This window comes from Ochotona princeps, chromosome 31 (genome assembly GCF_030435755.1).
Source record: "Ochotona princeps isolate mOchPri1 chromosome 31, mOchPri1.hap1, whole genome shotgun sequence".
Classification (NCBI taxonomy): Eukaryota; Metazoa; Chordata; class Mammalia; order Lagomorpha; family Ochotonidae; genus Ochotona; species Ochotona princeps.
This window is the reverse complement of record NC_080862.1, coordinates 15,710,514-15,723,598: the sequence shown is the minus strand read 5'-3', so window position 1 is coordinate 15,723,598 and position 13,085 is coordinate 15,710,514.

Below are 13,085 nucleotides of genomic sequence, written 5' to 3'. Positions count from 1 at the left end.
TCCCCAAACCCTCCCACCATGGTGGATTCCTCCACCTTGTTGCACAACCACAGTTCAAGTTCAGTTGAGATTCCCCCATTGCAAGCATATACCAAACATAGAGTCCAGCATCTTATTGTCCAGATAAGTTCAACGGCTTCTTAGGTATACCCTCTCTGGTCCGAAGACAGAGCCAGCAGACTATCATCCCGATCAATTAAAAGCTCCAACATACCATCAGCAAAAATTTACATCACCATGGAATTAATTGACATAGTAACGAGTAACCAATATGGTAAAAGTAAATGCGATTTCTTATCCACCTTCTGTGACCACCTCATTGACATTTCAATTTAGGTTTATACACAACATATAACATTCAAAACATAACATGTTATACATAACATCGTGTCATCTTAAATTAAGGCAAACATGTGGTATTTAACCTTTTGGGATTGGCTCATTTCCCTTAGCATTATGGTTTCCAGTTTGGCCCATTTGGCCACAAAGAACTGCATTTTGTTTTGTTTAATAGCTGAGTAGTATTCCATGGAGTAGATGAACCATAGCTTTCTTATCCAATCCTCTGTTGATGGGCATTTTGGTTGCTTCCATGTCTTTGCATTTACTGATTGTGCTGCTATGAGCATAGGAGTGCATGTTGGTTTCTCATAAAACAAGTGTTCTGGATATATTCCTAGGAGTGCTATTGCCGGGTCATACGGTATGTTGTATTTGAGTTGTTTGAATGTTCTCCATACTGATTTCCATAGAGGCTGTACCAGCCTGCAGCCCCACCAGCAGTGGAGTAGGGTTCCCTTTTCCCCGCAACCTCGCCAACAAGTGTTGTTGGTGCTTTTATTCATGTGGGCCAGTCTTACTGGCGTTAGGTGGTACCTCATTGATGTTTTAATTTGGATTTCCCTTATTGCCAGGGAACTTGAGCATTTTTTCATATGTTTATTTGCCATTTGGGTTTGTTCCTTTGTGAAGTGTTTGCCCATTTCCTGTGCCCATTACTTGAGTGGCGCTGAACTTGTATTTGGCTGCTGATTTTTGAGCACCTTGAGTGAGGAGCTCCATGTTAGTTTAGTGTGGGTGTTCAACCTGCTTGATTTCATCCCACTGGGCTCAATGGGCATTGGACAGGAAGTGACCAAATAGGGTTTCCCAGATAGCTGCTAGCACAGCTGATGGTATGTGAAGTTCATGACTGAGGTGCAGTTGTTTTGGCACTTTAAGAGCTGTGCTGCTGCTTCGGGCAGTTGCCATTCACCACCGCCCTGAGTTCCCTAGGTGTCATATCCACTTTCAGACATATGTGGTGCCAGAGCACTTGGTTTCCATGGCAGCGGGAAATGGCTTGGGCTCTGAACTTGTGTTTGGCTGTGGAGTTTTGAGCGTCTTGAGTGAGGAGCTCCATGTTAGTTGAGTGTGGGTGCTCAACTTGCTTGATTCCATCACACTGGGCTCAATGGGCATTGGACCGGAAGTGACCAAACCGGGTTTCCTAGATAGGTGCTAGCTAGCACAGCTGATGGTATGTAAAGTTCCTGAGCCAGGTGGAGTTGTTTTGGCACTGGAAGCGCTGTGTTGCTGCTTCGGGCAGTTGCCATTCATCTCCGCACTGAGTCCCCAAGGTGTCATATCCATTTTCAGACATATGTGCTGCCAGAGCATTTGGTATCCATGGCAGCAGGAAATACCTTAGGCGCTGAACTTGTGTTTGTCGGTGGAGTTTTGTGCGCCTTGAGTGAGGAGCTTCATGTTAGTTTCGTGTGGGTGCTCAACCTGCTTCATTCCATCACACTGGGCTCAATGGGCATTGGACCGGAAGTGACCCTAGAGGGTTTCCTAGAGAGCTGCTAGCACAGCTGATAATATTTGAAGTTCGTGAGACAGGTGGAATTGTTTTGGGACTGGAAGAGCTGTGCTGCTGCTTCTGGCAGTACCCATTGAGCACCGCCCTGAGTTCCCTAGGTGTCATATCCACTTTCACACATATGTGGTGCCAGAGCACTTGGTTTCCATGGCAGCGGGCAATGGCTTGGGCGCTGAACTTGTGTTTGGCTGTGGAGTTTTGAGCGCCTTGAGTGAGGAGCTCCACGTTAGTTTAGTGTGGGTGCTCAATCTGCTTGATTCCATCACACTGGGCTCAATGGGCATTGGACAGGAAGTGACCAACAGGGTTTCCTAGATAGATGCTAACACAGCTGATGGCATGTGAAGTTCATGAGGCAGGTGGAGTTGTTTTGGCACTGGAAGAGCTATGCTGCTGCTTCAGGCAGTTGCCACTCACCTCCGAACTGAGTTCCCTAGGTGTCATAGCCTCTTTCATTCATATGTGTTGCCAGAGCATTTGGAATCCATGGCAGCGGGCAATGGCTTGGGCGCTGAACTTGTGTTTGGCTGTGGAGTTTTGAGCGCCTTGAGTGAGGAGCTCCATGTTAGTTGAGTGTGGGTGCTCAGCCTGCTTGATTCCATCACACTTGGCTCAATGGGCATTGGACAGGAAGTGACCCAAGACGGTTTTCTAGATAGATGCTAGCACAGCTGATGGCATGTGAAGTTCATGAGGCAGGTGGAGTTGTTTTGCAACTGGAAGAGCTATGCTGCTGCTTCAGGCAGTTGCCACTCACCTCCGAACTGAGTTCCCTAGGTGTCATAGCCTCTTTCTTTCATATGTGTTGCCAGAGCATTTGATATCCATGGCAGCGGGCAATGGCTTGGGCGCTGAACTTGTGTTTGGCTGTGGAGTTTTGAGCGCCTTGAGTGAGGAGCTCCATGTCAGTTTAGTGTGGGTACTCAACCTGCCTGATTCCATCACACTGGGCTCAATGGGCATAGGACCGGAAGTGACACAACAGGGTTTCCTAGAACGCTGCTAGCACAGCTGATGGTATGTGAAGTTCATGAGGCAGGTGGAGTTGTTTTGGCACTGGAAGAGCTGTGCTGCTGCTTCAGGCAGTTGCCATTCATCACCACCGAGTTGCTTGATGTCATAGCCACTTTCAGACATATGTGCTGCCAGAGCATTTGGTATCCATGGCAGCGGGAAATGGCTTGGGCGCTGAACTTGTGTTTGGCTGTGGAGTTTTGAGCGCCTTGAGTGAGGAGCTCCATGTTAGTTCAGTGTGGGTGCTCAGCCTGTTGATTCCATCACACTGGGCTCAATGGGCAATGGACCAGAAGTGACCAAACAGGGTTTCCTGGATTGCTGCTAGCTAGCACAGCTGATGGTATGTAAAGTTCCTGAGCCAGGTGGAGTTGTTTTGGCACTGGAAGCGCTGTGCTGCTGCTTCAGGCAGTTGCCATTAACCACCACACAACCTTCCCTTGGTGTCATATCCACTTTCACACATATGTGGTGCCAGAGCACTTGGTTTCCATGGCAGCAGGCAATGGCTTGGGCGCTGAACTTGTGTTTGCCTGTGGAGTTTTGAGCGTCTTGAGTGAGGAGCTCAACGTTAGTTTAGTGTGGGTGCTCACCCTGGTTGATTCCATCACACTGGGCTCAATGGGCATTGGACCGGAAGTGACCAAACAGGGTTTCCTAGATACCTGCTAGCTGTCACAGCTGATGGCTTGTGAAGTTCATGAGCCAGGTGAAGTTGTTTTGGCACTGGAAGAGCTGTGCTGCTGCTTCAGGCAGTTGCCATTCACCACCGCCCTGAGTTCCCTAGGTGTCATATCCATTTTCAGACATATGTGTTGCCAGAGCATTTGGTATCCATGGCAGCAGGAAATGGCTTGGGCGCTGAACTTGTGTTTGGCTGTGGAGTTTTGAGCAACTGGAGTGAGGAGCTTCATGTTAGTTTCGTGTGGGTGCTCACCCTGCTTGATTCCATCAAACTGGGCTCAATGGGCATTTTACCGGAAGTGACCCAAGACGGTTTGCTAGATAGATGCTAGCACAGCTGATGGTATGTGAAGTTGATGAGCCAGGTGGAGTTGTTTTGGCACTGGAAGAGCTGTGCTGCTGCTTCGGGCAGTTGCCATTGACCACCGGCCTGAGTTTGCTAGGTTTCATATCCATTTTCAGACATATGTGTTGCCAAAGCACTTGGTTTCCATGGCAGCGGGAAATGGCTTGTGCGCTGAACTTGTGTTTGGCTGTGGAGTTTTGAGCGCCTTGAGTGAGGAGCTTCATGTTGGTTTAGTGTGGGTGCTCAACCTGCTTGATGCCATCCGACTGCACTAAATTGGCATTTAACCGGAAGTGACCAAAAGGGTTTCCTAGATAGCTGCTAGCACAGCTGATAATATTTGAAGTTCATGAGGCAGGTGGAGTTGTTTTGGCACTGGAAGAGCTGTGCTGCTGCTTCGGGCAGTTGCCATTGACCACCGCCACACTAAGTTCCCTACGTGTCATATCCACTTTCAGACATATGTGGTGCCAGAGCACTTGGTTTCCATGTCAGCGGGCAATGGCTTGTGCGCTGAACTTGTGTTTGGCTGTGGAGTTTTGAGCGGCTTGAGTGAGCAGCTCCATGTTATTTTAGTGTGGGTGTTCAACCTGCTTGGTTCCACCACACTGGGCTCAATGGTCGTTGGACCAGAGATGACCAAACAGGGTTTGCTAGATAGATGCTAGCACAGCTGATGGTATGTGAAGTTCATGAGGCAGGTGGAGTTGATTTGGCACTGGGAGAGCTGTGCTGCTGCTTTGGAGAGTTGCCATTCACCACCACACTACCTTCCCTAGGTGTCATATCCACATTCAGACATATGTGGTGCCACAATACTTGGTTTCCATGGCAGCTGGAAATGGCTTGGGCGCTGAACCTGTGTTTAGCTGTGGAGTTTTGAGTGCCTTGAGTGAGGAGCTCCATGTTAGTTGAGTGTGGGTGCTCAACCTGCTTATTCCATCCCACTGGGCTCAATGGGCATTGGACCACAAGTGACCCAACAGAATTTCCTATATAGCTGCTAGCACAGCTGATGGTATGTGAAGTTCATGAGGCAGGTGGAGTTGTTTTGGCACTGGAAGAGCTGTGCTGCTTCGTGCAGTTGCCATTGACCACCGCCCTGAGTTGTCTAGGTGTTTTATCCACTTTCAGACATATGTAATGCAAGAGCACTTGGTTTCAATGGCAGCGGGAAATGGCTTGTGCGCTGAACTTGTGTTTGGCTGTGGAGTTTTGAGCGGCTTCAGTGAGGAGCTCCATGTAAGTTTAGTGTGGGTGCTCAACCTGCTTATTTCCATCACACTGGGCTCAATGGGCATGGACCGGAAGTTACCCAACAGGAATTCCTAGATAGCTGCTAGCACAGCTGATGGTATGTGAAGTTCATGAGGCAGGTGTAGTTGTTTTAGCACTGGAAGAGCTGTGCTGCTGCTTCGGGCAGTTGCCATTCACCACCGCCCTGAGTTCCCTAGGTGTCATATCCAATTTCAGACATATGTGGTGCCAGAGAACTTGGTTTCCATGGCAGTGTGAAATGGTTTGTGCGCTGTTTTTGTGTTTGGCTGTGGAATTTTGACCGGCCTGAGTGAGGAGCTCCATGTTAGTTTAGTGTGGGTGCTCAACCTGCTTTATTCCATCACACTGGGCTCAAAGGGCATTGGAGCGGAAGTGACCAAACAGGATTTCCTGGATAGCTGCTAGCACAGCTGATAATATTTAAAGTTCCTGAGGCAGGTGGAGTTGTTTTGGCACTGGAAGAGCTGTGCTGCTGCATCGGACAGTTGCCATTCACCACCGCACTGAGTTCCCTAGGTGTCATATCCACTTTCAGACATATGTGGTGCCAGAGCACTTGGTTTCCATGGCAGCGGGCAATGGCTTGGGCGCTGAACTTGTGTTTAGCTGTGGAGTTTTGAGCGGCTTGAGTGAGGAGCTCCATGTTAGTTTAGTGTGGGTGCTCAACCTGCTTGATTCCATCCCCCTGCGCTCAATGGGCATTGGACCACCAGTGACCCTAGAGGGTTTCCTAGATAGCTGCTAGCACAGCTGATGGTATGTGAAGTTCATGAGGCAGGTGGAGTTGTTTTAGCACTGGAAGAGCTGTGCTGCTGCTTCGGACAGTTGCCATTCACCACCACACTACCTTCCCTAGGTGTCATATCCACTTTCAGAGATATGTGGTGCCAGAGCACTTGGTTTCCATGGCAGCGGGAAATGGCTTGTGCGCTGAACTTGTCTTTGGCTGTGGAGTTTTGAGCAGCTTGAGTGAGGAGCTTCATGTTACTTTAATATGGGTGCTCAACTAGCTTGATTCCATCACACTGGGCTCAATGGGCATTGGACCGGAAGTGACCAAACAGGGTTTTCTAGATAGCTGCTAGCACAGCTGATGGCATGTGAAGTTCATGAGGCAGGTGGAGTGGTTTTGGCACTAGAAGACCTGAGCTGCTGCTTTGGGCAGTTGCCATTGACCACCGCCCTGAGTTCCCTAGGTGTCATATCCACTTTCAGACATATGCTGTGCCAGAGCACTTGGTTTCCATGGCAGCGGGAAATGGCTTGGGCACTGAACTTGTGTTTGGCTGTGGAGTTTTGAGCGGCTTCAGTGAGGAACTCCATGTTAGTTTCATGTGGGTGCTCAACCTGCTTGATTCCATCACACTGAGCTCAATGGCCATTGGACCGGAAGTGACCCAACAGGGTTTCCTAGATAGCTCCTTGCCGGGGTCCAGCTCCAGCCTGGGTTTCGGAACTCGGGAAGGGTGCGTGGACGAGGCGCACAAAGAAAGAGACGGACCACTAGGTTTCCATGATGATAGTGGACACGGCAATAAAGCTGTCTGCTTTATTTATACAGAAGCAGTTAAACTCTGGGTCAGACTTTTTACGTCATGATCAAATGGATGTTTCTAAGGACAACCATGCCATCTGCTTTATCCAAAAACAATAGAAATTCCTGCTACAATTCTTATCCTACAACCTGATCTTGTTTCACAAAGAAAAGGAGAACCTAAAGATTAAGGAGAGGATGAACCCTAAACACAGGTCCCTTGATTAGCATAAGGTCAATGGGGACAGCCAAAACAGTAGGAATAATAGAAGGCCCTTTTGTAAGACATTATCATTGACATTAACCTCCAAGTTCACATTGTGTAAAAAGCCAGTCTCACAATAGCAAAAATGCCTGGACAGATTAGAATTCTTTCGCTGAGCCGGCATAGTAGGCACGGCGAATGTCCAAGTGAAAAGCACTGACACACAGAGACCATGGTGGTGGTAGAAGTGCTGGGCGCGGCCTGCTCCTAAGCCTCCTTGTTACATATTATCTCCTCTTCCCCCCAAGTCCATCAACAGGACAATAGGACGCCAATGAGTCTGCAAAGGCCAGGTGCTACTGCCTTAGGTCTGATTACTGAGTGCTCAGCTAAAGCAATGTAAATCAGCTCCACATCCCACAACATATTCCCCCTTCTGTATTAAAGCAGACTTGAATGTGCCTGTCTTAGGTTGTGGACTCTCAGGTTTAACAGCCTTACCCGTCATGGGGTATCTCCGTAGCATGACGGAGTCCCTGTCTTAGGTCGGTCCGTGCCTGTGTCCATCTTACCCGTCACTGGCTGCCATTCAATGCGTTGTCTGCTGCAGCTGCTCAAACCATACTTGGGGAGGCTGGCAACCCTGTTCCAAGGCTAGGAGTGACATCAACTCAGTAGCAATGAGCAAACACCAGTTCCCGGGCTTGGGAAAACAAAGCACTTCACTGGTGAAACATACATAAAAGGCACAATGGGAGACAAGAGGCCATGAACTTAGGAGTAACATAGCTCAGTAGCAATGAGCAGACAGCAGTTCCCAGGCTTGGGAAAACATTTTGCACTTGCACAGATGATACACCAGAAATGCATAAAATACAACAGAAATGCATACGATGGGGTACAGGAGGCTTAGACCAAATCTAACAATATCTGCTATTTCTTTTCCAACAAATCAACCCACAGTCACAGCATAAGCATGCCCACCCGCTCATGTTCATCAGTAAAGTCCTGTTGTTCCATAACTCTGGCAGTCTGTTCTGCAACCTTGTTACTGGCTATGATGGTTGCCGTTATGCCAAAGTCTCTTTTATTCTTATTCAGTCCCAACAGGCACAGGCAGGATTCAGGGCAGCTGCAGGATAACAGCAGAATCGCAATTGCCATTCCAGCATGCTGTCAGGGTGCACCGGAACTTGGTGTCATTCACTTCAGAAGCGTCTCCTGTACAGTCAAGGGGTCCTTCCACATAACATAACCCTTCTGCTTCTGGTATCCAAGCAAAGGAAGGTGGAGCTGCATCCAGGTGACTGTAGACATCCGCTGGGCCCTGCCTCTGTGGGAAGTTCCTTGTGGCCCTGCCTCATTGGAACAATGTCCTCACATGCTTGTGTCTCCCACATCCACTGCACGGACCCCAACATAGCACGGAGGATGACTGGGCCGGAGAACAATACGAAAAGGAGAATAATTAGTGCAATTCCTAAATTTATACAAAATGAAAACAGTAGCAGTATACCATAGTTCAGGCAAATTTACAGCTAACATTACATATGAGGACCTTCTCAAGACAACAAAAGTATCAGGCATCTAGTAACAATTAACAATGCACTAGTACAAATTACAGTGTATACAGAACCATCTCAGGGAAGCTGGAAGGAGCTTAAGGCTCCATCTTGTAAGGGAGGAATGTTACTTATCAATAGTCCTTTTGGAAGTGGCTTGAGTTCTGTGCAGAGATGTCTTCCGTGGTAGAAGGTAGTCAGCAGATGTACACATGACGTGTCCTCATGGCAGGTGTTGATCTTCAGACTCAGCCTTTAAAACAGTCCCGGGTGGGAGTGTCTGTCCCGATCCCAGCAAGCATAGCACGGAGGCTAGAGAAACTCTTTCCGTTGTTATGGCCACAGGGAGGCAAGAAGGAGAGATAGCACCCTGGTACCTAGCTTGCTATTCTTCCTCTGGGCCTCTGGGAAAGTGGGCTGTAGAGGCAATCCTTGGGATTTCAGGTCCATAAGTTAGCCACACCTATATAAACTCTGGAGATCTAGCTGCATATTCTGAGAGGCCCTTTGGAGGTTTTGGAGAGGAAGTATAAGAGAAGTGAAGGAAAAGTTAAAATAATTAAAAATAATTATATAGATCACTCTCAGTAACAATATCAGGTGAAAACCATCAAAAAACAGCCTTAGAAAATATTTGCCCAAAGGTCCAATGTTTGCTATAAATTTAAAATAAAGGCACATACCCAAGTAAAAAGGCAATGAGAGTATAACATGAGAAACATGACCATAAGTGAACTTAAGCAAAAGCATATGACTGACTAAAAAACATTTTCAATGATAGTCTGAGATTTAAATTAAGTGAGCCAAAAAACAATATTAGCTTAGCACAATAAAGTAGCTTCAATAATGATCTAAGAGCTTTAGACATTTAAAATTATAAATTGGTTAGAATTACCCTATTGTTTGTAGTAAAATAAGTTTGCATGGTTATTCAGGTGGTTTTCAAATATAGAATAGAAAATGGATTATAGTAAAAATTTTACCAAGATGGCTTAGGAAACATATATCAGACAAATATATCTGTTCTTTAAATAATTTTTGTTACAAAACCTTTAAGAGTTAGTTAAAAGTATAGTATTTCCCAAATAGCAAATGCAGTAATGTATAACAGCAATTAAAAATTGTTCTGTAATAACTAGCTAGGAAAAATGGCATAAAACTAAGATCTATCATGTACCCATTTCTCATCTGATCTCAAGGAACATTGAAGACAAACAATAAAACAAACACACACACACGTATACATTCTCCCTCTTTTTTTTTTTAAACTATAGAGGATTATAAGAGTAAAATTTCAAACAATTTTAACAAAAAGACGTACAGCAAGACAGACATACGTGGCCGCCACACTCACTCAATTTTAAATAGCTAATAAGCCATGACTTCTCATATCCTGACTCAAGAAGTTGTGTTGCATCCAGTCCTCTCAAGTCCCAGATGAGTACTCAAGACAAGCAAATTTGGATGATGAGGTACCTGTATAAAGGCAGGTCAGTGCAAATCCTGCGAGCCAGGAAGCCAGGACTGGCAGTGGGGCCATGTTAATCATCACGGTGGCCTCCCCAGACTACCGAGTCAGACTCTAGAACTCAGGATGGCTGCTACCTTCTGACTGAGGCCTTCAAAATGTTGCAAAGTGCACAAGAGATCATGTCAGATAAATTTAGGATTAACTAAGGTGCCTTTATAAACCAAGCTTGGTGATAGCAGCGCCCATTAGAAAATTACTAAGTGATAAGTCAATAATGATAATTCAGTTTAAACTGAAACCCTGAGGGAAAAAAAAATTGGTCATTACTGAAGACCTTGATTTTAGTTATCTGAGCAATTTAAATTAGCCTAAGAGATAAGCAGTCAACAGCTTAGACATATTTATAAAACCGTAAACATTTATCCTTTTCTGGCTTTTTTGTTGTTAAGCATTACCTGTCCTGGAACTCTTGGAAATACAGAAATTTGAATTAACTGCTGTAAAAAAAATTGTTTTATGGTAGTATATTGATATGACAAAATTTTGCCCCACTTGGCATCTGGCAGTATCTTTAATACAATCCAAATGCTTACTCAGTAGCATCTATTAAATAAAACTTTTGAATTTTTAAAATGCATATCAAGGATGTCAAGATCTATAACATCTATTTGAAACAGAATCTTTATATAACACAATATAGATTAGATGTAATTATTGGTATTAAGTGATCTCTTTAAATACCTATAGAAGAAGTACATAACTTTTATCAATCTTAAGCAATGTGAGCATACTGAAAGGCAGAAAACACAAAGATTACTTCAATATAGAATCTTATCATATTCAGAGACACTTCAGCAAGGTCAGATCTGGAGTTCACTGGAGCTAACTAGAAAAATTTAATCATTAATTATATAAAAGCAATTAAGAAGATGTTATAATATTTGGGTTTAAAACTTTGTTGTTATGACAGAGGATCAGATTTTAATTCCATGTATCAATGATGAATATGTTAGAAAATGCTGCAAACAGTATTTTAAAGACTATAGATCTAAATTAAAAACTAGCAGATATAAGCACGGGTACATCCCATACCTGGGAAAAATTTAACAGTGAATTAAATGTTACTTTCATATTCAGTTACAGTTTATATTTGGTGTAAATGTTACACTTTCAAAGCAACGCCTTAAACAATACCTTAAGAGTTATATTCGTAAAATTCAAAAATTCAATATAAAAATTTAATAGTTAAAAGAGATGTTAATTATGAAAAAAAACATTGTATATGAAGTACAAGAGGCTAGGTGTTCTTCTGGGGACCCAATTTAGTTTATCTCCCATCACTCTGCTCTTGGCTAAAAAGGTTGGAGGAATGCTTGACAAAGGAATTAAAACAAAATACCTGCTGAAGAGAAGAGAATTTAACCCTGAAGTTGCTGGGCAGGAGGAAGAACTTTTGTAGAGGATACTTGCTGCTGCGAAACGGCAGGGGGGTGGAAATGTAAATTGGATAAGATCTAGAGCCCTAGTCAGCAAGTCCACACCCTGTGGAAAAAAGAAAGCATTCCCTCCTCCAAAAGTTACAAGGAAACCATGTCCTTCCCATTGGCCTGTAAGGACGTTTTCAAAATCTATGATTAAAGAAGCTGTTGTTATATGACCATCTGTAAAGACTAAAGAAGCAGGTTAAGGAAACAAAAAAGGTTAAAAACAAAGGAGTTAAGAAACAAATCTTTTGAAATATAACCAAATGACTTTTAACAAAATGTAAGAGAGGATTTTCAGCTAACTGGTTTGAAATTGAATCTACAAGGGTTAAGAGTGCTATTTGTCTTATCTCAACCTTGGATATTAAAAAAAGTAAGCTGTTTAGAGCTATAAGGAATAATTATTTACATCTTTGCCTAAAAAGCTCCTTATTCTTATGACATCTCTTTGTAATTAAGGTGGAGCTCAAAACACAATAAGAAGTAATAATTTTTTATACATGAAAAGAGATGGAGCCACTCTAATGACCTTGTTGCCACAAGCATCCAGTTGGGGTATGAACAGTAGGTAGTATAATTAATTGCCAATGAAAATACCAACTTTTAATTAGCATATCCACAATCAATATCAGGTTTTAGTCTGTTACTCTTCTATAGGCACAGCTTGGATTAAGATAATGCTGTCTTTTAAACCTCTGATTGTTCAAGGCCCAAGACTGGCCCCGCCACGAGTTTCCTGACCACAGGCGCTGGCCATTATGATCAATTTTAGATTTGCATTTACATACTTTTGCCCAATGATCCTTAGCAGTATAGGTGCCACACTGTTGAGCTAAAAGAGATGCTGTTCGGCATTGCTTTGGAAGGTGGCTGGGTTTCCCACAATTATGACATTTAAATCTATTTTGCTTTAACCCATTGCTTAAGGTAGCACTCAACATTTTAGTTTTGTACCTTTCAGAGACAATATCCATACATGACCCTATTACTTGGGGGGCCCAGGACTGGGCCCTCCCGCTTCCCTGCTTCTGACCCTGTACAGACTGATTACCCAATCTAGATCGACTGTGAGGCAACAGAACTGTTCCATTCTTGTGGAATTTAGACTGACAAGCCTTCTGCCAATGAAATCCCTTCTCACACCGTGGACAGACAGTGCGAGGAATGTTTAAATTGGGGCTAGCAATGTCCCTATAAGTTTCTTCCTGTTTGAAATTTTGAGATGAGTTTCTGGCAGGACAACTGTGGCTAAAATGCCCTACTCCACCACAAGAATAGCAATTGTTTCTTTTTTTACGTCTTTGATTGCCTCTTATGTTCTTTAAAATCTGAATCGCAGTTTGACCTTGAAGAGCTGCAGCAATAGTTAACCCTTGAACGTAAGATGGAGTTACCTCGGCACAAGCTCGAACATAGTCTGACAACTTTCCTTTCCTTCTCACTGGCTGAATTAAGGTTTGGCAAGTTGGAGTAGCATTTTCAAAAGCTAACTGTTTAACTATAAGATCTGCAGCTGTACTGTTAATTACTGTCCGGCTCACCGCTTCTGTGAGTCGAGCTACAAAATCTTCAAGACTCCTCCGCTTTCTGTTTAACATTTACAAAACCTGAAGACTTTTGATCTGGAGGTGGCAGGCGTTTCCATG